The following is a 22,000-nucleotide window of genomic DNA, read 5'->3' on the forward strand; positions in this document are numbered from 1 at the left end:
GTGCCTCTCAATGCCAAGTGGACAGAGGCACTTCATTAAATATCGAATCCCAGCTCTCTCCGCTTGAGAGGGAGAGCAAGCCATTCTCAGGTGGAGGAGGGCTGTTTTCAGCAGCTATCTGCAACGTTCTGTGGACCTGGCCACTGTGTAGCTACAAGGAAACCTTTTGTCTGAGGAACCTAACTAAAGAAACTTGAAAGTGGAGGAAGAGAGAAAGAATGAGACAACACCCTCATCTCGGTGACTCATCCACTTATTCGTTCACTTACCAAATCAAATATCCACTACGCGTAGAGAGTCCTGGGCTGAAAACCCGCACAGAACACGGAGACGTACCCCCATTCGCAGGGAGGTTAGGTACCAGAGAGGGAGACAAGATGTAGATTACCTTACGGCAGTTCCGCACATGTCCTGTTAAAGTGTTTGCAGCTCCAGGGGAGAGAAGGGATCCAGAAATCGCTTGGATTCTCAGTGAAGTCTTCCCAGAGAAGGAGGTGCAAAATAGGCGGACTGGAAGAAACAAAAAAATTAACCTCGTGGGTAGATATGAAACGGAGCAGAGGTGCACAGATACTTAGACCCCGTTCTTTCTTGACACGTCTGGAAAGTGAAACTGAAGCCAAATTACGGAGGGCCTTGAGTGTCAGTCTTCGGAGCTTGGCCGTACGGGGTTGACAGCGGGTGCCACGGACGGCTCGGACGAGGGCAAGGGCATAACCCAAGAGCCCTGGGAGGTGTAGGAGAGGTCGCAGCGAGGGAGATAGAAAGGCATGCGATTCTCCGAAGCAGTCACCGTAACCCAGGTGTAAACTCATAAACGGTAGACGCCGAGTAAGGGCGACACAGATGGCAGGGAGGAGTACGAGGGACACTAGAAAGGAAAACGCTCAGGGCTTCACCAGGGATCGGGTGCATTCCTTTCTCCCTCTAACAGAGGTTATCAGTAACCGGGCTAGTCGCTGGGAATCAAGAGTAAGCCAAAGAGGCGTGATCTCTTCTTCCTCACGGACCACCACGGGGTAAACTTACCTACCTGAAACTGGATGGGAAAGGCGATGACGGCCATAAGCGAGAGGTGCGTGGTGTCACGTGAGCTACGGTAGGGGGACGTGATGAGCTGAGTAGGTAAGGGGACGCTTTCTTGACCAAGTGACACCTGAGAAGAGATGAGAAGGGTGAGGCGGCATCGGTCAGCTGCAAACTAAACAGAGGGACACTGCCTGCAGAGGGGCAGCACGGGCCATGCGCCGTTGTAAGTATGCAGGCCTGAGAGGAGGCCACTGTGGGCAGGATGACTGAGAATGGAAGGAAGGAGCTGCAAGACGAGGCCGCAGAGATCACGCTCCACCCTGCCCAGGCGATGCCCTGCCCTGCGGACTAGCACACCCAGAGAGAGAGTACCGGTGCACAGCCAGCTGAGAAGCCTGCTCGAGGATGCAAGGCAAGGCTGCTTCTTTCACCAAGAAAGTCTTGCCTGGTAAACTAAACGGCGTATCGATGGAGCGGACACGTGATTTTACATTCTGAAGCAGGCGCCCCGCCTTACGGAACGGCGACGGTTCTCAGGGGGGCCGGGCAGGAGCCGCTCCGCGCGTCTGTCCCAGGGACCCACCCGCCTGCGGGACCTCCGGCCGCCTCGCAGGAAGCTACGACGCCCAGCCCCGTGGCTACCTGTGCAGCGAGGTGTACTCCGCGGACGCGTGCCACACACACTTCAAGTGGGAGGGCGGCCTGAGTGGCAAGGCGAGAGGCCGGCCTGCCGCGCGTACCAAGAAGGCGCTCTTCGGCCTGGGCCTAGGTGCTTGCGCCGCCCCCCTGGGCCTACCGGGCTCTGAGGGCCCTGCCCTGGACCCCCTGCACCCCTGCCCTTGGTTCAGTCACAGCAGAGGTGGCCACACCCACACCCTCTGTGACCTCGGTGTTCCACCCTCCTGCAGCCCCGCCCGCCCCCCCTCCGCCGGTTGCCCTGGGCTACGGAAGCTGCATCCTGGGGCCAGGGGGTTCCCAGGAGGCCAAGGGAAGACACGATGGCCTTAAGTGAGTCGCAGAGGCCTTACGTGGGCTTGTGTGGTTGGGTTCACCTCTTACGTTTCACCGAACTCTGCGAGAAGACAGGGACCTGCAGCCTCACAGTTGGGCTCCACGGTAAGGTGTGCGGGACAGACCTCAAACTGACCCACGGCATGGAGCGACACCCGCCATCGAGAGGTCTACAAGAGAGCCGCTGCAGCTAGCCCACAGGTCCCAGAAAACTAGATGCCTCTTTATGTAAGTGAGTTTTGGGGAGATTTGTTGCAAAGCATTATCGCAGCAAGAGCTGACTAATACAACGTTCTCCAAATCACTGCCATGTCCACGGCTGCCACCGTGCCTACGTGTAAGGCAACTGTGTCCTCGAACTTTGAGAACTCCTGAATTCTCGGTGCCTCTCCAACACAATGTACGTGGCTAAGGTGTCCCCAGATAACCTCACTAACGTACCACCGAGACTGCCCTAAGCTTTTATTGAACGTAATGCAACGCTCTTTCTATTCGTTCTCTGTTTCTACGTGGGTAAAATGCTTTCCGTCAGTCTAAACGGATGGAAAATCGGCACAAAACACTCTGTGGATAGTTGTTTTTCACAAAGGAAAATCACAAACGAAACAGGCATTTCGCCGGGTGCAGAGCACTAACGCCCCCTAGTGCCTCTCAATGCCAAGTGGACAGAGGCACTTCATTAAATATCGAATCCCAGCTCTCTCCGCTTGAGAGGGAGAGCAAGCCATTCTCAGGTGGAGGAGGGCTGTTTTCAGCAGCTATCTGCAACGTTCTGTGGACCTGGCCACTGTGTAGCTACAAGGAAACCTTTTGTCTGAGGAACCTGACTAAAGAAACTTGAAAGTGGAGGAAGAGAGAAAGAATGAGACAACACCCTCATCTCGGTGACTCATCCACTTATTCGTTCACTTACCAAATCAAATATCCACTACGCGTAGAGAGTCCTGGGCTGAAAACCCGCACAGAACACGGAGACGTACCCCCATTCGCAGGGAGGTTAGGTACCAGAGAGGGAGACAAGATGTAGATTACCTTACGGCAGTTCCGCACATGTCCTGTTAAAGTGTTTGCAGCTCCAGGGGAGAGAAGGGATCCAGAAATCGCTTGGATTCTCAGTGAAGTCTTCCCAGAGAAGGAGGTGCAAAATAGGCGGACTGGAAGAAACAAAAAAATTAACCTCGTGGGTAGATATGAAACGGAGCAGAGGTTCACAGATACTTAGACCCCGTTCTTTCTTGACACGTCTGGAAAGTGAAACTGAAGCCAAATTACGGAGGGCCTTGAGTGTCAGTCTTCGGAGCTTGGCCGTACGGGGTTGACAGCGGGTGCCACGGACGGCTCGGACGAGGGCAAGGGCATAACCCAAGAGCCCTGGGAGGTGTAGGAGAGGTCGCAGCGAGGGAGATAGAAAGGCATGCGATTCTCCGAAGCAGTCACCGTAACCCAGGTGTAAACTCATAAACGGTAGACGCCGAGTAAGGGCGACACAGATGGCAGGGAGGAGTACGAGGGACACTAGAAAGGAAAACGCTCAGGGCTTCACCAGGGATCGGGTGCATTCCTTTCTCCCTCTAACAGAGGTTATCAGTAACCGGGCTAGTCGCTGGGAATCAAGAGTAAGCCAAAGAGGCGTGATCTCTTCTTCCTCACGGACCACCACGGGGTAAACTTACCTACCTGAAACTGGATGGGAAAGGCGATGACGGCCATAAGCGAGAGGTGCGTGGTGTCACGTGAGCTACGGTAGGGGGACGTGATGAGCTGAGTAGGTAAGGGGACGCTTTCTTGACCAAGTGACACCTGAGAAGAGATGAGAAGGGTGAGGCGGCATCGGTCAGCTGCAAACTAAACAGAGGGACACTGCCTGCAGAGGGGCAGCACGGGCCATGCGCCGTTGTAAGTATGCAGGCCTGAGAGGAGGCCACTGTGGGCAGGATGACTGAGAATGGAAGGAAGGAGCTGCAAGACGAGGCCGCAGAGATCACGCTCCACCCTGCCCAGGCGATGCCCTGCCCTGCGGACTAGCACACCCAGAGAGAGAGTACCGGTGCACAGCCAGCTGAGAAGCCTGCTCGAGGATGCAAGGCAAGGCTGCTTCTTTCACCAAGAAAGTCTTGCCTGGTAAACTAAACGGCGTATCGATGGAGCGGACACGTGATTTTACATTCTGAAGCAGGCGCCCCGCCTTACGGAACGGCGACGGTTCTCAGGGGGGCCGGGCAGGAGCCGCTCCGCGCGTCTGTCCCAGGGACCCACCCGCCTGCGGGACCTCCGGCCGCCTCGCAGGAAGCTACGACGCCCAGCCCCGTGGCTACCTGTGCAGCGAGGTGTACTCCGCGGACGCGTGCCACACACACTTCAAGTGGGAGGGCGGCCTGAGTGGCAAGGCGAGAGGCCGGCCTGCCGCGCGTACCAAGAAGGCGCTCTTCGGCCTGGGCCTAGGTGCTTGCGCCGCCCCCCTGGGCCTACCGGGCTCTGAGGGCCCTGCCCTGGACCCCCTGCCCCCCTGCCCTTGGTTCAGTCACAGCAGAGGTGGCCACACCCACACCCTCTGTGACCTCGGCGTTCCACCCTCCTGCAGCCCCGCCCGCCCCCCCTCCGCCGGTTGCCCTGGGCTACGGAAGCTGCATCCTGGGGCCAGGGGGTTCCCAGGAGGCCAAGGGAAGACACGATGGCCTTAAGTGAGTCGCAGAGGCCTTACGTGGGCTTGTGTGGTTGGGTTCACCTCTTACGTTTCACCGAACTCTGCGAGAAGACAGGGACCTGCAGCCTCACAGTTGGGCTCCACGGTAAGGTGTGCGGGACAGACCTCAAACTGACCCACGGCATGGAGCGACACCCGCCATCGAGAGGTCTACAAGAGAGCCGCTGCAGCTAGCCCACAGGTCCCAGAAAACTAGATGCCTCTTTATGTAAGTGAGTTTTGGGGAGATTTGTTGCAAAGCATTATCGCAGCAAGAGCTGACTAATACAACGTTCTCCAAATCACTGCCATGTCCACGGCTGCCACCGTGCCTACGTGTAAGGCAACTGTGTCCTCGAACTTTGAGAACTCCTGAATTCTCGGTGCCTCTCCAACACAATGTACGTGGCTAAGGTGTCCCCAGATAACCTCACTAACGTACCACCGAGACCGCCCTAAGCTTTTATTGAACGTAATGCAACGCTCTTTCTATTCGTTCTCTGTTTCTACGTGGGTAAAATGCTTTCCGTCAGTCTAAAAGGATGGAAAATCGGCACAAAACACTCTGTGGATAGTTGTTTTTCACAAAGGAAAATCACAAACGAAACAGGCATTTCGCCGGGTGCAGAGCACTAACGCCCCCTAGTGCCTCTCAATGCCAAGTGGACAGAGGCACTTCATTAAATATCGAATCCCAGCTCTCTCCGCTTGAGAGGGAGAGCAAGCCATTCTCAGGTGGAGGAGGGCTGTTTTCAGCAGCTATCTGCAACGTTCTGTGGACCTGGCCACTGTGTAGCTACAAGGAAACCTTTTGTCTGAGGAACCTAACTAAAGAAACTTGAAAGTGGAGGAAGAGAGAAAGAATGAGACAACACCCTCATCTCGGTGACTCATCCACTTATTCGTTCACTTACCAAATCAAATATCCACTACGCGTAGAGAGTCCTGGGCTGAAAACCCGCACAGAACACGGAGACGTACCCCCATTCGCAGGGAGGTTAGGTACCAGAGAGGGAGACAAGATGTAGATTACCTTACGGCAGTTCCGCACATGTCCTGTTAAAGTGTTTGCAGCTCCAGGGGAGAGAAGGGATCCAGAAATCGCTTGGATTCTCAGTGAAGTCTTCCCAGAGAAGGAGGTGCAAAATAGGCGGACTGGAAGAAACAAAAAAATTAACCTCGTGGGTAGATATGAAACGGAGCAGAGGTTCACAGATACTTAGACCCCGTTCTTTCTTGACACGTCTGGAAAGTGAAACTGAAGCCAAATTACGGAGGGCCTTGAGTGTCAGTCTTCGGAGCTTGGCCGTACGGGGTTGACAGCGGGTGCCACGGACGGCTCGGACGAGGGCAAGGGCATAACCCAAGAGCCCTGGGAGGTGTAGGAGAGGTCGCAGCGAGGGAGATAGAAAGGCATGCGATTCTCCGAAGCAGTCACCGTAACCCAGGTGTAAACTCATAAACGGTAGACGCCGAGTAAGGGCGACACAGATGGCAGGGAGGAGTACGAGGGACACTAGAAAGGAAAACGCTCAGGGCTTCACCAGGGATCGGGTGCATTCCTTTCTCCCTCTAACAGAGGTTATCAGTAACCGGGCTAGTCGCTGGGAATCAAGAGTAAGCCAAAGAGGCGTGATCTCTTCTTCCTCACGGACCACCACGGGGTAAACTTACCTACCTGAAACTGGATGGGAAAGGCGATGACGGCCATAAGCGAGAGGTGCGTGGTGTCACGTGAGCTACGGTAGGGGGACGTGATGAGCTGAGTAGGTAAGGGGACGCTTTCTTGACCAAGTGACACCTGAGAAGAGATGAGAAGGGTGAGGCGGCATCGGTCAGCTGCAAACTAAACAGAGGGACACTGCCTGCAGAGGGGCAGCACGGGCCATGCGCCGTTGTAAGTATGCAGGCCTGAGAGGAGGCCACTGTGGGCAGGATGACTGAGAATGGAAGGAAGGAGCTGCAAGACGAGGCCGCAGAGATCACGCTCCACCCTGCCCAGGCGATGCCCTGCCCTGCGGACTAGCACACCCAGAGAGAGAGTACCGGTGCACAGCCAGCTGAGAAGCCTGCTCGAGGATGCAAGGCAAGGCTGCTTCTTTCACCAAGAAAGTCTTGCCTGGTAAACTAAACGGCGTATCGATGGAGCGGACACGTGATTTTACATTCTGAAGCAGGCGCCCCGCCTTACGGAACGGCGACGGTTCTCAGGGGGGCCGGGCAGGAGCCGCTCCGCGCGTCTGTCCCAGGGACCCACCCGCCTGCGGGACCTCCGGCCGCCTCGCAGGAAGCTACGACGCCCAGCCCCGTGGCTACCTGTGCAGCGAGGTGTACTCCGCGGACGCGTGCCACACACACTTCAAGTGGGAGGGCGGCCTGAGTGGCAAGGCGAGAGGCCGGCCTGCCGCGCGTACCAAGAAGGCGCTCTTCGGCCTGGGCCTAGGTGCTTGCGCCGCCCCCCTGGGCCTACCGGGCTCTGAGGGCCCTGCCCTGGACCCCCTGCACCCCTGCCCTTGGTTCAGTCACAGCAGAGGTGGCCACACCCACACCCTCTGTGACCTCGGTGTTCCACCCTCCTGCAGCCCCGCCCGCCCCCCCTCCGCCGGTTGCCCTGGGCTACGGAAGCTGCATCCTGGGGCCAGGGGGTTCCCAGGAGGCCAAGGGAAGACACGATGGCCTTAAGTGAGTCGCAGAGGCCTTACGTGGGCTTGTGTGGTTGGGTTCACCTCTTACGTTTCACCGAACTCTGCGAGAAGACAGGGACCTGCAGCCTCACAGTTGGGCTCCACGGTAAGGTGTGCGGGACAGACCTCAAACTGACCCACGGCATGGAGCGACACCCGCCATCGAGAGGTCTACAAGAGAGCCGCTGCAGCTAGCCCACAGGTCCCAGAAAACTAGATGCCTCTTTATGTAAGTGAGTTTTGGGGAGATTTGTTGCAAAGCATTATCGCAGCAAGAGCTGACTAATACAACGTTCTCCAAATCACTGCCATGTCCACGGCTGCCACCGTGCCTACGTGTAAGGCAACTGTGTCCTCGAACTTTGAGAACTCCTGAATTCTCGGTGCCTCTCCAACACAATGTACGTGGCTAAGGTGTCCCCAGATAACCTCACTAACGTACCACCGAGACTGCCCTAAGCTTTTATTGAACGTAATGCAACGCTCTTTCTATTCGTTCTCTGTTTCTACGTGGGTAAAATGCTTTCCGTCAGTCTAAACGGATGGAAAATCGGCACAAAACACTCTGTGGATAGTTGTTTTTCACAAAGGAAAATCACAAACGAAACAGGCATTTCGCCGGGTGCAGAGCACTAACGCCCCCTAGTGCCTCTCAATGCCAAGTGGACAGAGGCACTTCATTAAATATCGAATCCCAGCTCTCTCCGCTTGAGAGGGAGAGCAAGCCATTCTCAGGTGGAGGAGGGCTGTTTTCAGCAGCTATCTGCAACGTTCTGTGGACCTGGCCACTGTGTAGCTACAAGGAAACCTTTTGTCTGAGGAACCTGACTAAAGAAACTTGAAAGTGGAGGAAGAGAGAAAGAATGAGACAACACCCTCATCTCGGTGACTCATCCACTTATTCGTTCACTTACCAAATCAAATATCCACTACGCGTAGAGAGTCCTGGGCTGAAAACCCGCACAGAACACGGAGACGTACCCCCATTCGCAGGGAGGTTAGGTACCAGAGAGGGAGACAAGATGTAGATTACCTTACGGCAGTTCCGCACATGTCCTGTTAAAGTGTTTGCAGCTCCAGGGGAGAGAAGGGATCCAGAAATCGCTTGGATTCTCAGTGAAGTCTTCCCAGAGAAGGAGGTGCAAAATAGGCGGACTGGAAGAAACAAAAAAATTAACCTCGTGGGTAGATATGAAACGGAGCAGAGGTTCACAGATACTTAGACCCCGTTCTTTCTTGACACGTCTGGAAAGTGAAACTGAAGCCAAATTACGGAGGGCCTTGAGTGTCAGTCTTCGGAGCTTGGCCGTACGGGGTTGACAGCGGGTGCCACGGACGGCTCGGACGAGGGCAAGGGCATAACCCAAGAGCCCTGGGAGGTGTAGGAGAGGTCGCAGCGAGGGAGATAGAAAGGCATGCGATTCTCCGAAGCAGTCACCGTAACCCAGGTGTAAACTCATAAACGGTAGACGCCGAGTAAGGGCGACACAGATGGCAGGGAGGAGTACGAGGGACACTAGAAAGGAAAACGCTCAGGGCTTCACCAGGGATCGGGTGCATTCCTTTCTCCCTCTAACAGAGGTTATCAGTAACCGGGCTAGTCGCTGGGAATCAAGAGTAAGCCAAACAGGCGTGATCTCTTCTTCCTCACGGACCACCACGGGGTAAACTTACCTACCTGAAACTGGATGGGAAAGGCGATGACGGCCATAAGCGAGAGGTGCGTGGTGTCACGTGAGCTACGGTAGGGGGACGTGATGAGCTGAGTAGGTAAGGGGACGCTTTCTTGACCAAGTGACACCTGAGAAGAGATGAGAAGGGTGAGGCGGCATCGGTCAGCTGCAAACTAAACAGAGGGACACTGCCTGCAGAGGGGCAGCACGGGCCATGCGCCGTTGTAAGTATGCAGGCCTGAGAGGAGGCCACTGTGGGCAGGATGACTGAGAATGGAAGGAAGGAGCTGCAAGACGAGGCCGCAGAGATCACGCTCCACCCTGCCCAGGCGATGCCCTGCCCTGCGGACTAGCACACCCAGAGAGAGAGTACCGGTGCACAGCCAGCTGAGAAGCCTGCTCGAGGATGCAAGGCAAGGCTGCTTCTTTCACCAAGAAAGTCTTGCCTGGTAAACTAAACGGCGTATCGATGGAGCGGACACGTGATTTTACATTCTGAAGCAGGCGCCCCGCCTTACGGAACGGCGACGGTTCTCAGGGGGGCCGGGCAGGAGCCGCTCCGCGCGTCTGTCCCAGGGACCCACCCGCCTGCGGGACCTCCGGCCGCCTCGCAGGAAGCTACGACGCCCAGCCCCGTGGCTACCTGTGCAGCGAGGTGTACTCCGCGGACGCGTGCCACACACGCTTCAAGTGGGAGGGCGGCCTGAGTGGCAAGGCGAGAGGCCGGCCTGCCGCGCGTACCAAGAAGGCGCTCTTCGGCCTGGGCCTAGGTGCTTGCGCCGCCCCCCTGGGCCTACCGGGCTCTGAGGGCCCTGCCCTGGACCCCCTGCCCCCCTGCCCTTGGTTCAGTCACAGCAGAGGTGGCCACACCCACACCCTCTGTGACCTCGGCGTTCCACCCTCCTGCAGCCCCGCCCGCCCCCCCTCCGCCGGTTGCCCTGGGCTACGGAAGCTGCATCCTGGGGCCAGGGGGTTCCCAGGAGGCCAAGGGAAGACACGATGGCCTTAAGTGAGTCGCAGAGGCCTTACGTGGGCTTGTGTGGTTGGGTTCACCTCTTACGTTCCACCGAACTCTGCGAGAAGACAGGGACCTGCAGCCTCACAGTTGGGCTCCACGGTAAGGTGTGCGGGACAGACCTCAAACTGACCCACGGCATGGAGCGACACCCGCCATCGAGAGGTCTACAAGAGAGCCGCTGCAGCTAGCCCACAGGTCCCAGAAAACTAGATGCCTCTTTATGTAAGTGAGTTTTGGGGAGATTTGTTGCAAAGCATTATCGCAGCAAGAGCTGACTAATACAACGTTCTCCAAATCACTGCCATGTCCACGGCTGCCACCGTGCCTACGTGTAAGGCAACTGTGTCCTCGAACTTTGAGAACTCCTGAATTCTCGGTGCCTCTCCAACACAATGTACGTGGCTAAGGTGTCCCCAGATAACCTCACTAACGTACCACCGAGACCGCCCTAAGCTTTTATTGAACGTAATGCAACGCTCTTTCTATTCGTTCTCTGTTTCTACGTGGGTAAAATGCTTTCCGTCAGTCGAAAAGGATGGAAAATCGGCACAAAACACTCTGTGGATAGTTGTTTTTCACAAAGGAAAATCACAAACGAAACAGGCATTTCGCCGGGTGCAGAGCACTAACGCCCCCTAGTGCCTCTCAATGCCAAGTGGACAGAGGCACTTCATTAAATATCGAATCCCAGCTCTCTCCGCTTGAGAGGGAGAGCAAGCCATTCTCAGGTGGAGGAGGGCTGTTTTCAGCAGCTATCTGCAACGTTCTGTGGACCTGGCCACTGTGTAGCTACAAGGAAACCTTTTGTCTGAGGAACCTGACTAAAGAAACTTGAAAGTGGAGGAAGAGAGAAAGAATGAGACAACACCCTCATCTCGGTGACTCATCCACTTATTCGTTCACTTACCAAATCAAATATCCACTACGCGTAGAGAGTCCTGGGCTGAAAACCCGCACAGAACACGGAGACGTACCCCCATTCGCAGGGAGGTTAGGTACCAGAGAGGGAGACAAGATGTAGATTACCTTACGGCAGTTCCGCACATGTCCTGTTAAAGTGTTTGCAGCTCCAGGGGAGAGAAGGGATCCAGAAATCGCTTGGATTCTCAGTGAAGTCTTCCCAGAGAAGGAGGTGCAAAATAGGCGGACTGGAAGAAACAAAAAAATTAACCTCGTGGGTAGATATGAAACGGAGCAGAGGTTCACAGATACTTAGACCCCGTTCTTTCTTGACACGTCTGGAAAGTGAAACTGAAGCCAAATTACGGAGGGCCTTGAGTGTCAGTCTTCGGAGCTTGGCCGTACGGGGTTGACAGCGGGTGCCACGGACGGCTCGGACGAGGGCAAGGGCATAACCCAAGAGCCCTGGGAGGTGTAGGAGAGGTCGCAGCGAGGGAGATAGAAAGGCATGCGATTCTCCGAAGCAGTCACCGTAACCCAGGTGTAAACTCATAAACGGTAGACGCCGAGTAAGGGCGACACAGATGGCAGGGAGGAGTACGAGGGACACTAGAAAGGAAAACGCTCAGGGCTTCACCAGGGATCGGGTGCATTCCTTTCTCCCTCTAACAGAGGTTATCAGTAACCGGGCTAGTCGCTGGGAATCAAGAGTAAGCCAAAGAGGCGTGATCTCTTCTTCCTCACGGACCACCACGGGGTAAACTTACCTACCTGAAACTGGATGGGAAAGGCGATGACGGCCATAAGCGAGAGGTGCGTGGTGTCACGTGAGCTACGGTAGGGGGACGTGATGAGCTGAGTAGGTAAGGGGACGCTTTCTTGACCAAGTGACACCTGAGAAGAGATGAGAAGGGTGAGGCGGCATCGGTCAGCTGCAAACTAAACAGAGGGACACTGCCTGCAGAGGGGCAGCACGGGCCATGCGCCGTTGTAAGTATGCAGGCCTGAGAGGAGGCCACTGTGGGCAGGATGACTGAGAATGGAAGGAAGGAGCTGCAAGACGAGGCCGCAGAGATCACGCTCCACCCTGCCCAGGCGATGCCCTGCCCTGCGGACTAGCACACCCAGAGAGAGAGTACCGGTGCACAGCCAGCTGAGAAGCCTGCTCGAGGATGCAAGGCAAGGCTGCTTCTTTCACCAAGAAAGTCTTGCCTGGTAAACTAAACGGCGTATCGATGGAGCGGACACGTGATTTTACATTCTGAAGCAGGCGCCCCGCCTTACGGAACGGCGACGGTTCTCAGGGGGGCCGGGCAGGAGCCGCTCCGCGCGTCTGTCCCAGGGACCCACCCGCCTGCGGGACCTCCGGCCGCCTCGCAGGAAGCTACGACGCCCAGCCCCGTGGCTACCTGTGCAGCGAGGTGTACTCCGCGGACGCGTGCCACACACGCTTCAAGTGGGAGGGCGGCCTGAGTGGCAAGGCGAGAGGCCGGCCTGCCGCGCGTACCAAGAAGGCGCTCTTCGGCCTGGGCCTAGGTGCTTGCGCCGCCCCCCTGGGCCTACCGGGCTCTGAGGGCCCTGCCCTGGACCCCCTGCCCCCCTGCCCTTGGTTCAGTCACAGCAGAGGTGGCCACACCCACACCCTCTGTGACCTCGGCGTTCCACCCTCCTGCAGCCCCGCCCGCCCCCCCTCCGCCGGTTGCCCTGGGCTACGGAAGCTGCATCCTGGGGCCAGGGGGTTCCCAGGAGGCCAAGGGAAGACACGATGGCCTTAAGTGAGTCGCAGAGGCCTTACGTGGGCTTGTGTGGTTGGGTTCACCTCTTACGTTCCACCGAACTCTGCGAGAAGACAGGGACCTGCAGCCTCACAGTTGGGCTCCACGGTAAGGTGTGCGGGACAGACCTCAAACTGACCCACGGCATGGAGCGACACCCGCCATCGAGAGGTCTACAAGAGAGCCGCTGCAGCTAGCCCACAGGTCCCAGAAAACTAGATGCCTCTTTATGTAAGTGAGTTTTGGGGAGATTTGTTGCAAAGCATTATCGCAGCAAGAGCTGACTAATACAACGTTCTCCAAATCACTGCCATGTCCACGGCTGCCACCGTGCCTACGTGTAAGGCAACTGTGTCCTCGAACTTTGAGAACTCCTGAATTCTCGGTGCCTCTCCAACACAATGTACGTGGCTAAGGTGTCCCCAGATAACCTCACTAACGTACCACCGAGACCGCCCTAAGCTTTTATGGAACGTAATGCAACGCTCTTTCTATTCGTTCTCTGTTTCTACGTGGGTAAAATGCTTTCCGTCAGTCTAAAAGGATGGAAAATCGGCACAAAACACTCTGTGGATAGTTGTTTTTCACAAAGGAAAATCACAAACGAAACAGGCATTTCGCCGGGTGCAGAGCACTAACGCCCCCTAGTGCCTCTCAATGCCAAGTGGACAGAGGCACTTCATTAAATATCGAATCCCAGCTCTCTCCGCTTGAGAGGGAGAGCAAGCCATTCTCAGGTGGAGGAGGGCTGTTTTCAGCAGCTATCTGCAACGTTCTGTGGACCTGGCCACTGTGTAGCTACAAGGAAACCTTTTGTCTGAGGAACCTGACTAAAGAAACTTGAAAGTGGAGGAAGAGAGAAAGAATGAGACAACACCCTCATCTCGGTGACTCATCCACTTATTCGTTCACTTACCAAATCAAATATCCACTACGCGTAGAGAGTCCTGGGCTGAAAACCCGCACAGAACACGGAGACGTACCCCCATTCGCAGGGAGGTTAGGTACCAGAGAGGGAGACAAGATGTAGATTACCTTACGGCAGTTCCGCACATGTCCTGTTAAAGTGTTTGCAGCTCCAGGGGAGAGAAGGGATCCAGAAATCGCTTGGATTCTCAGTGAAGTCTTCCCAGAGAAGGAGGTGCAAAATAGGCGGACTGGAAGAAACAAAAAAATTAACCTCGTGGGTAGATATGAAACGGAGCAGAGGTTCACAGATACTTAGACCCCGTTCTTTCTTGACACGTCTGGAAAGTGAAACTGAAGCCAAATTACGGAGGGCCTTGAGTGTCAGTCTTCGGAGCTTGGCCGTACGGGGTTGACAGCGGGTGCCACGGACGGCTCGGACGAGGGCAAGGGCATAACCCAAGAGCCCTGGGAGGTGTAGGAGAGGTCGCAGCGAGGGAGATAGAAAGGCATGCGATTCTCCGAAGCAGTCACCGTAACCCAGGTGTAAACTCATAAACGGTAGACGCCGAGTAAGGGCGACACAGATGGCAGGGAGGAGTACGAGGGACACTAGAAAGGAAAACGCTCAGGGCTTCACCAGGGATCGGGTGCATTCCTTTCTCCCTCTAACAGAGGTTATCAGTAACCGGGCTAGTCGCTGGGAATCAAGAGTAAGCCAAAGAGGCGTGATCTCTTCTTCCTCACGGACCACCACGGGGTAAACTTACCTACCTGAAACTGGATGGGAAAGGCGATGACGGCCATAAGCGAGAGGTGCGTGGTGTCACGTGAGCTACGGTAGGGGGACGTGATGAGCTGAGTAGGTAAGGGGACGCTTTCTTGACCAAGTGACACCTGAGAAGAGATGAGAAGGGTGAGGCGGCATCGGTCAGCTGCAAACTAAACAGAGGGACACTGCCTGCAGAGGGGCAGCACGGGCCATGCGCCGTTGTAAGTATGCAGGCCTGAGAGGAGGCCACTGTGGGCAGGATGACTGAGAATGGAAGGAAGGAGCTGCAAGACGAGGCCGCAGAGATCACGCTCCACCCTGCCCAGGCGATGCCCTGCCCTGCGGACTAGCACACCCAGAGAGAGAGTACCGGTGCACAGCCAGCTGAGAAGCCTGCTCGAGGAGGCAAGGCAAGGCTGCTTCTTTCACCAAGAAAGTCTTGCCTGGTAAACTAAACGGCGTATCGATGGAGCGGACACGTGATTTTACATTCTGAAGCAGGCGCCCCGCCTTACGGAACGGCGACGGTTCTCAGGGGGGCCGGGCAGGAGCCGCTCCGCGCGTCTGTCCCAGGGACCCACCCGCCTGCGGGACCTCCGGCCGCCTCGCAGGAAGCTACGACGCCCAGCCCCGTGGCTACCTGTGCAGCGAGGTGTACTCCGCGGACGCGTGCCACACACACTTCAAGTGGGAGGGCGGCCTGAGTGGCAAGGCGAGAGGCCGGCCTGCCGCGCGTACCAAGAAGGCGCTCTTCGGCCTGGGCCTAGGTGCTTGCGCCGCCCCCCTGGGCCTACCGGGCTCTGAGGGCCCTGCCCTGGACCCCCTGCCCCCCTGCCCTTGGTTCAGTCACAGCAGAGGTGGCCACACCCACACCCTCTGTGACCTCGGCGTTCCACCCTCCTGCAGCCCCGCCCGCCCCCCGTCCGCCGGTTGCCCTGGGCTACGGAAGCTGCATCCTGGGGCCAGGGGGTTCCCAGGAGGCCAAGGGAAGACACGATGGCCTTAAGTGAGTCGCAGAGGCCTTACGTGGGCTTGTGTGGTTGGGTTCACCTCTTACGTTCCACCGAAATCTGCGAGAAGACAGGGACCTGCAGCCTCACAGTTGGGCTCCACGGTAAGGTGTGCGGGACAGACCTCAAACTGACCCACGGCATGGAGCGACACCCGCCATCGAGAGGTCTACAAGAGAGCCGCTGCAGCTAGCCCACAGGTCCCAGAAAACTAGATGCCTCTTTATGTAAGTGAGTTTTGGGGAGATTTGTTGCAAAGCATTATCGCAGCAAGAGCTGACTAATACAACGTTCTCCAAATCACTGCCATGTCCACGGCTGCCACCGTGCCTACGTGTAAGGCAACTGTGTCCTCGAACTTTGAGAACTCCTGAATTCTCGGTGCCTCTCCAACACAATGTACGTGGCTAAGGTGTCCCCAGATAACCTCACTAACGTACCACCGAGACCGCCCTAAGCTTTTATGGAACGTAATGCAACGCTCTTTCTATTCGTTCTCTGTTTCTACGTGGGTAAAATGCTTTCCGTCAGTCTAAAAGGATGGAAAATCGGCACAAAACACTCTGTGGATAGTTGTTTTTCACAAAGGAAAATCACAAACGAAACAGGCATTTCGCCGGGTGCAGAGCACTAACGCCCCCTAGTGCCTCTCAATGCCAAGTGGACAGAGGCACTTCATTAAATATCGAATCCCAGCTCTCTCCGCTTGAGAGGGAGAGCAAGCCATTCTCAGGTGGAGGAGGGCTGTTTTCAGCAGCTATCTGCAACGTTCTGTGGACCTGGCCACTGTGTAGCTACAAGGAAACCTTTTGTCTGAGGAACCTGACTAAAGAAACTTGAAAGTGGAGGAAGAGAGAAAGAATGAGACAACACCCTCATCTCGGTGACTCATCCACTTATTCGTTCACTTACCAAATCAAATATCCACTACGCGTAGAGAGTCCTGGGCTGAAAACCCGCACAGAACACGGAGACGTACCCCCATTCGCAGGGAGGTTAGGTACCAGAGAGGGAGACAAGATGTAGATTACCTTACGGCAGTTCCGCACATGTCCTGTTAAAGTGTTTGCAGCTCCAGGGGAGAGAAGGGATCCAGAAATCGCTTGGATTCTCAGTGAAGTCTTCCCAGAGAAGGAGGTGCAAAATAGGCGGACTGGAAGAAACAAAAAAATTAACCTCGTGGGTAGATATGAAACGGAGCAGAGGTTCACAGATACTTAGACCCCGTTCTTTCTTGACACGTCTGGAAAGTGAAACTGAAGCCAAATTACGGAGGGCCTTGAGTGTCAGTCTTCGGAGCTTGGCCGTACGGGGTTGACAGCGGGTGCCACGGACGGCTCGGACGAGGGCAAGGGCATAACCCAAGAGCCCTGGGAGGTGTAGGAGAGGTCGCAGCGAGGGAGATAGAAAGGCATGCGATTCTCCGAAGCAGTCACCGTAACCCAGGTGTAAACTCATAAACGGTAGACGCCGAGTAAGGGCGACACAGATGGCAGGGAGGAGTACGAGGGACACTAGAAAGGAAAACGCTCAGGGCTTCACCAGGGATCGGGTGCATTCCTTTCTCCCTCTAACAGAGGTTATCAGTAACCGGGCTAGTCGCTGGGAATCAAGAGTAAGCCAAAGAGGCGTGATCTCTTCTTCCTCACGGACCACCACGGGGTAAACTTACCTACCTGAAACTGGATGGGAAAGGCGATGACGGCCATAAGCGAGAGGTGCGTGGTGTCACGTGAGCTACGGTAGGGGGACGTGATGAGCTGAGTAGGTAAGGGGACGCTTTCTTGACCAAGTGACACCTGAGAAGAGATGAGAAGGGTGAGGCGGCATCGGTCAGCTGCAAACTAAACAGAGGGACACTGCCTGCAGAGGGGCAGCACGGGCCATGCGCCGTTGTAAGTATGCAGGCCTGAGAGGAGGCCACTGTGGGCAGGATGACTGAGAATGGAAGGAAGGAGCTGCAAGACGAGGCCGCAGAGATCACGCTCCACCCTGCCCAGGCGATGCCCTGCCCTGCGGACTAGCACACCCAGAGAGAGAGTACCGGTGCACAGCCAGCTGAGAAGCCTGCTCGAGGAGGCAAGGCAAGGCTGCTTCTTTCACCAAGAAAGTCTTGCCTGGTAAACTAAACGGCGTATCGATGGAGCGGACACGTGATTTTACATTCTGAAGCAGGCGCCCCGCCTTACGGAACGGCGACGGTTCTCAGGGGGGCCGGGCAGGAGCCGCTCCGCGCGTCTGTCCCAGGGACCCACCCGCCTGCGGGACCTCCGGCCGCCTCGCAGGAAGCTACGACGCCCAGCCCCGTGGCTACCTGTGCAGCGAGGTGTACTCCGCGGACGCGTGCCACACACACTTCAAGTGGGAGGGCGGCCTGAGTGGCAAGGCGAGAGGCCGGCCTGCCGCGCGTACCAAGAAGGCGCTCTTCGGCCTGGGCCTAGGTGCTTGCGCCGCCCCCCTGGGCCTACCGGGCTCTGAGGGCCCTGCCCTGGACCCCCTGCCCCCCTGCCCTTGGTTCAGTCACAGCAGAGGTGGCCACACCCACACCCTCTGTGACCTCGGCGTTCCACCCTCCTGCAGCCCCGCCCGCCCCCCCTCCGCCGGTTGCCCTGGGCTACGGAAGCTGCATCCTGGGGCCAGGGGGTTCCCAGGAGGCCAAGGGAAGACACGATGGCCTTAAGTGAGTCGCAGAGGCCTTACGTGGGCTTGTGTGGTTGGGTTCACCTCTTACGTTCCACCGAAATCTGCGAGAAGACAGGGACCTGCAGCCTCACAGTTGGGCTCCACGGTAAGGTGTGCGGGACAGACCTCAAACTGACCCACGGCATGGAGCGACACCCGCCATCGAGAGGTCTACAAGAGAGCCGCTGCAGCTAGCCCACAGGTCCCAGAAAACTAGATGCCTCTTTATGTAAGTGAGTTTTGGGGAGATTTGTTGCAAAGCATTATCGCAGCAAGAGCTGACTAATACAACGTTCTCCAAATCACTGCCATGTCCACGGCTGCCACCGTGCCTACGTGTAAGGCAACTGTGTCCTCGAACTTTGAGAACTCCTGAATTCTCGGTGCCTCTCCAACACAATGTACGTGGCTAAGGTGTCCCCAGATAACCTCACTAACGTACCACCGAGACCGCCCTAAGCTTTTATGGAACGTAATGCAACGCTCTTTCTATTCGTTCTCTGTTTCTACGTGGGTAAAATGCTTTCCGTCAGTCTAAAAGGATGGAAAATCGGCACAAAACACTCTGTGGATAGTTGTTTTTCACAAAGGAAAATCACAAACGAAACAGGCATTTCGCCGGGTGCAGAGCACTAACGCCCCCTAGTGCCTCTCAATGCCAAGTGGACAGAGGCACTTCATTAAATATCGAATCCCAGCTCTCTCCGCTTGAGAGGGAGAGCAAGCCATTCTCAGGTGGAGGAGGGCTGTTTTCAGCAGCTATCTGCAACGTTCTGTGGACCTGGCCACTGTGTAGCTACAAGGAAACCTTTTGTCTGAGGAACCTGACTAAAGAAACTTGAAAGTGGAGGAAGAGAGAAAGAATGAGACAACACCCTCATCTCGGTGACTCATCCACTTATTCGTTCACTTACCAAATCAAATATCCACTACGCGTAGAGAGTCCTGGGCTGAAAACCCGCACAGAACACGGAGACGTACCCCCATTCGCAGGGAGGTTAGGTACCAGAGAGGGAGACAAGATGTAGATTACCTTACGGCAGTTCCGCACATGTCCTGTTAAAGTGTTTGCAGCTCCAGGGGAGAGAAGGGATCCAGAAATCGCTTGGATTCTCAGTGAAGTCTTCCCAGAGAAGGAGGTGCAAAATAGGCGGACTGGAAGAAACAAAAAAATTAACCTCGTGGGTAGATATGAAACGGAGCAGAGGTTCACAGATACTTAGACCCCGTTCTTTCTTGACACGTCTGGAAAGTGAAACTGAAGCCAAATTACGGAGGGCCTTGAGTGTCAGTCTTCGGAGCTTGGCCGTACGGGGTTGACAGCGGGTGCCACGGACGGCTCGGACGAGGGCAAGGGCATAACCCAAGAGCCCTGGGAGGTGTAGGAGAGGTCGCAGCGAGGGAGATAGAAAGGCATGCGATTCTCCGAAGCAGTCACCGTAACCCAGGTGTAAACTCATAAACGGTAGACGCCGAGTAAGGGCGACACAGATGGCAGGGAGGAGTACGAGGGACACTAGAAAGGAAAACGCTCAGGGCTTCACCAGGGATCGGGTGCATTCCTTTCTCCCTCTAACAGAGGTTATCAGTAACCGGGCTAGTCGCTGGGAATCAAGAGTAAGCCAAAGAGGCGTGATCTCTTCTTCCTCACGGACCACCACGGGGTAAACTTACCTACCTGAAACTGGATGGGAAAGGCGATGACGGCCATAAGCGAGAGGTGCGTGGTGTCACGTGAGCTACGGTAGGGGGACGTGATGAGCTGAGTAGGTAAGGGGACGCTTTCTTGACCAAGTGACACCTGAGAAGAGATGAGAAGGGTGAGGCGGCATCGGTCAGCTGCAAACTAAACAGAGGGACACTGCCTGCAGAGGGGCAGCACGGGCCATGCGCCGTTGTAAGTATGCAGGCCTGAGAGGAGGCCACTGTGGGCAGGATGACTGAGAATGGAAGGAAGGAGCTGCAAGACGAGGCCGCAGAGATCACGCTCCACCCTGCCCAGGCGATGCCCTGCCCTGCGGACTAGCACACCCAGAGAGAGAGTACCGGTGCACAGCCAGCTGAGAAGCCTGCTCGAGGAGGCAAGGCAAGGCTGCTTCTTTCACCAAGAAAGTCTTGCCTGGTAAACTAAACGGCGTATCGATGGAGCGGACACGTGATTTTACATTCTGAAGCAGGCGCCCCGCCTTACGGAACGGCGACGGTTCTCAGGGGGGCCGGGCAGGAGCCGCTCCGCGCGTCTGTCCCAGGGACCCACCCGCCTGCGGGACCTCCGGCCGCCTCGCAGGAAGCTACGACGCCCAGCCCCGTGGCTACCTGTGCAGCGAGGTGTACTCCGCGGACGCGTGCCACACACGCTTCAAGTGGGAGGGCGGCCTGAGTGGCAAGGCGAGAGGCCGGCCTGCCGCGCGTACCAAGAAGGCGCTCTTCGGCCTGGGCCTAGGTGCTTGCGCCGCCCCCCTGGGCCTACCGGGCTCTGAGGGCCCTGCCCTGGACCCCCTGCCCCCCTGCCCTTGGTTCAGTCACAGCAGAGGTGGCCACACCCACACCCTCTGTGACCTCGGCGTTCCACCCTCCTGCAGCCCCGCCCGCCCCCCCTCCGCCGGTTGCCCTGGGCTACGGAAGCTGCATCCTGGGGCCAGGGGGTTCCCAGGAGGCCAAGGGAAGACACGATGGCCTTAAGTGAGTCGCAGAGGCCTTACGTGGGCTTGTGTGGTTGGGTTCACCTCTTACGTTCCACCGAACTCTGCGAGAAGACAGGGACCTGCAGCCTCACAGTTGGGCTCCACGGTAAGGTGTGCGGGACAGACCTCAAACTGACCCACGGCATGGAGCGACACCCGCCATCGAGAGGTCTACAAGAGAGCCGCTGCAGCTAGCCCACAGGTCCCAGAAAACTAGATGCCTCTTTATGTAAGTGAGTTTTGGGGAGATTTGTTGCAAAGCATTATCGCAGCAAGAGCTGACTAATACAACGTTCTCCAAATCACTGCCATGTCCACGGCTGCCACCGTGCCTACGTGTAAGGCAACTGTGTCCTCGAACTTTGAGAACTCCTGAATTCTCGGTGCCTCTCCAACACAATGTACGTGGCTAAGGTGTCCCCAGATAACCTCACTAACGTACCACCGAGACCGCCCTAAGCTTTTATGGAACGTAATGCAACGCTCTTTCTATTCGTTCTCTGTTTCTACGTGGGTAAAATGCTTTCCGTCAGTCTAAAAGGATGGAAAATCGGCACAAAACACTCTGTGGATAGTTGTTTTTCACAAAGGAAAATCACAAACGAAACAGGCATTTCGCCGGGTGCAGAGCACTAACGCCCCCTAGTGCCTCTCAATGCCAAGTGGACAGAGGCACTTCATTAAATATCGAATCCCAGCTCTCTCCGCTTGAGAGGGAGAGCAAGCCATTCTCAGGTGGAGGAGGGCTGTTTTCAGCAGCTATCTGCAACGTTCTGTGGACCTGGCCACTGTGTAGCTACAAGGAAACCTTTTGTCTGAGGAACCTGACTAAAGAAACTTGAAAGTGGAGGAAGAGAGAAAGAATGAGACAACACCCTCATCTCGGTGACTCATCCACTTATTCGTTCACTTACCAAATCAAATATCCACTACGCGTAGAGAGTCCTGGGCTGAAAACCCGCACAGAACACGGAGACGTACCCCCATTCGCAGGGAGGTTAGGTACCAGAGAGGGAGACAAGATGTAGATTACCTTACGGCAGTTCCGCACATGTCCTGTTAAAGTGTTTGCAGCTCCAGGGGAGAGAAGGGATCCAGAAATCGCTTGGATTCTCAGTGAAGTCTTCCCAGAGAAGGAGGTGCAAAATAGGCGGACTGGAAGAAACAAAAAAA

Source organism: Stenella coeruleoalba (genome assembly GCF_951394435.1).
Source record: "Stenella coeruleoalba genome assembly, chromosome: 1".
Classification (NCBI taxonomy): domain Eukaryota; kingdom Metazoa; phylum Chordata; class Mammalia; order Artiodactyla; family Delphinidae; genus Stenella; species Stenella coeruleoalba.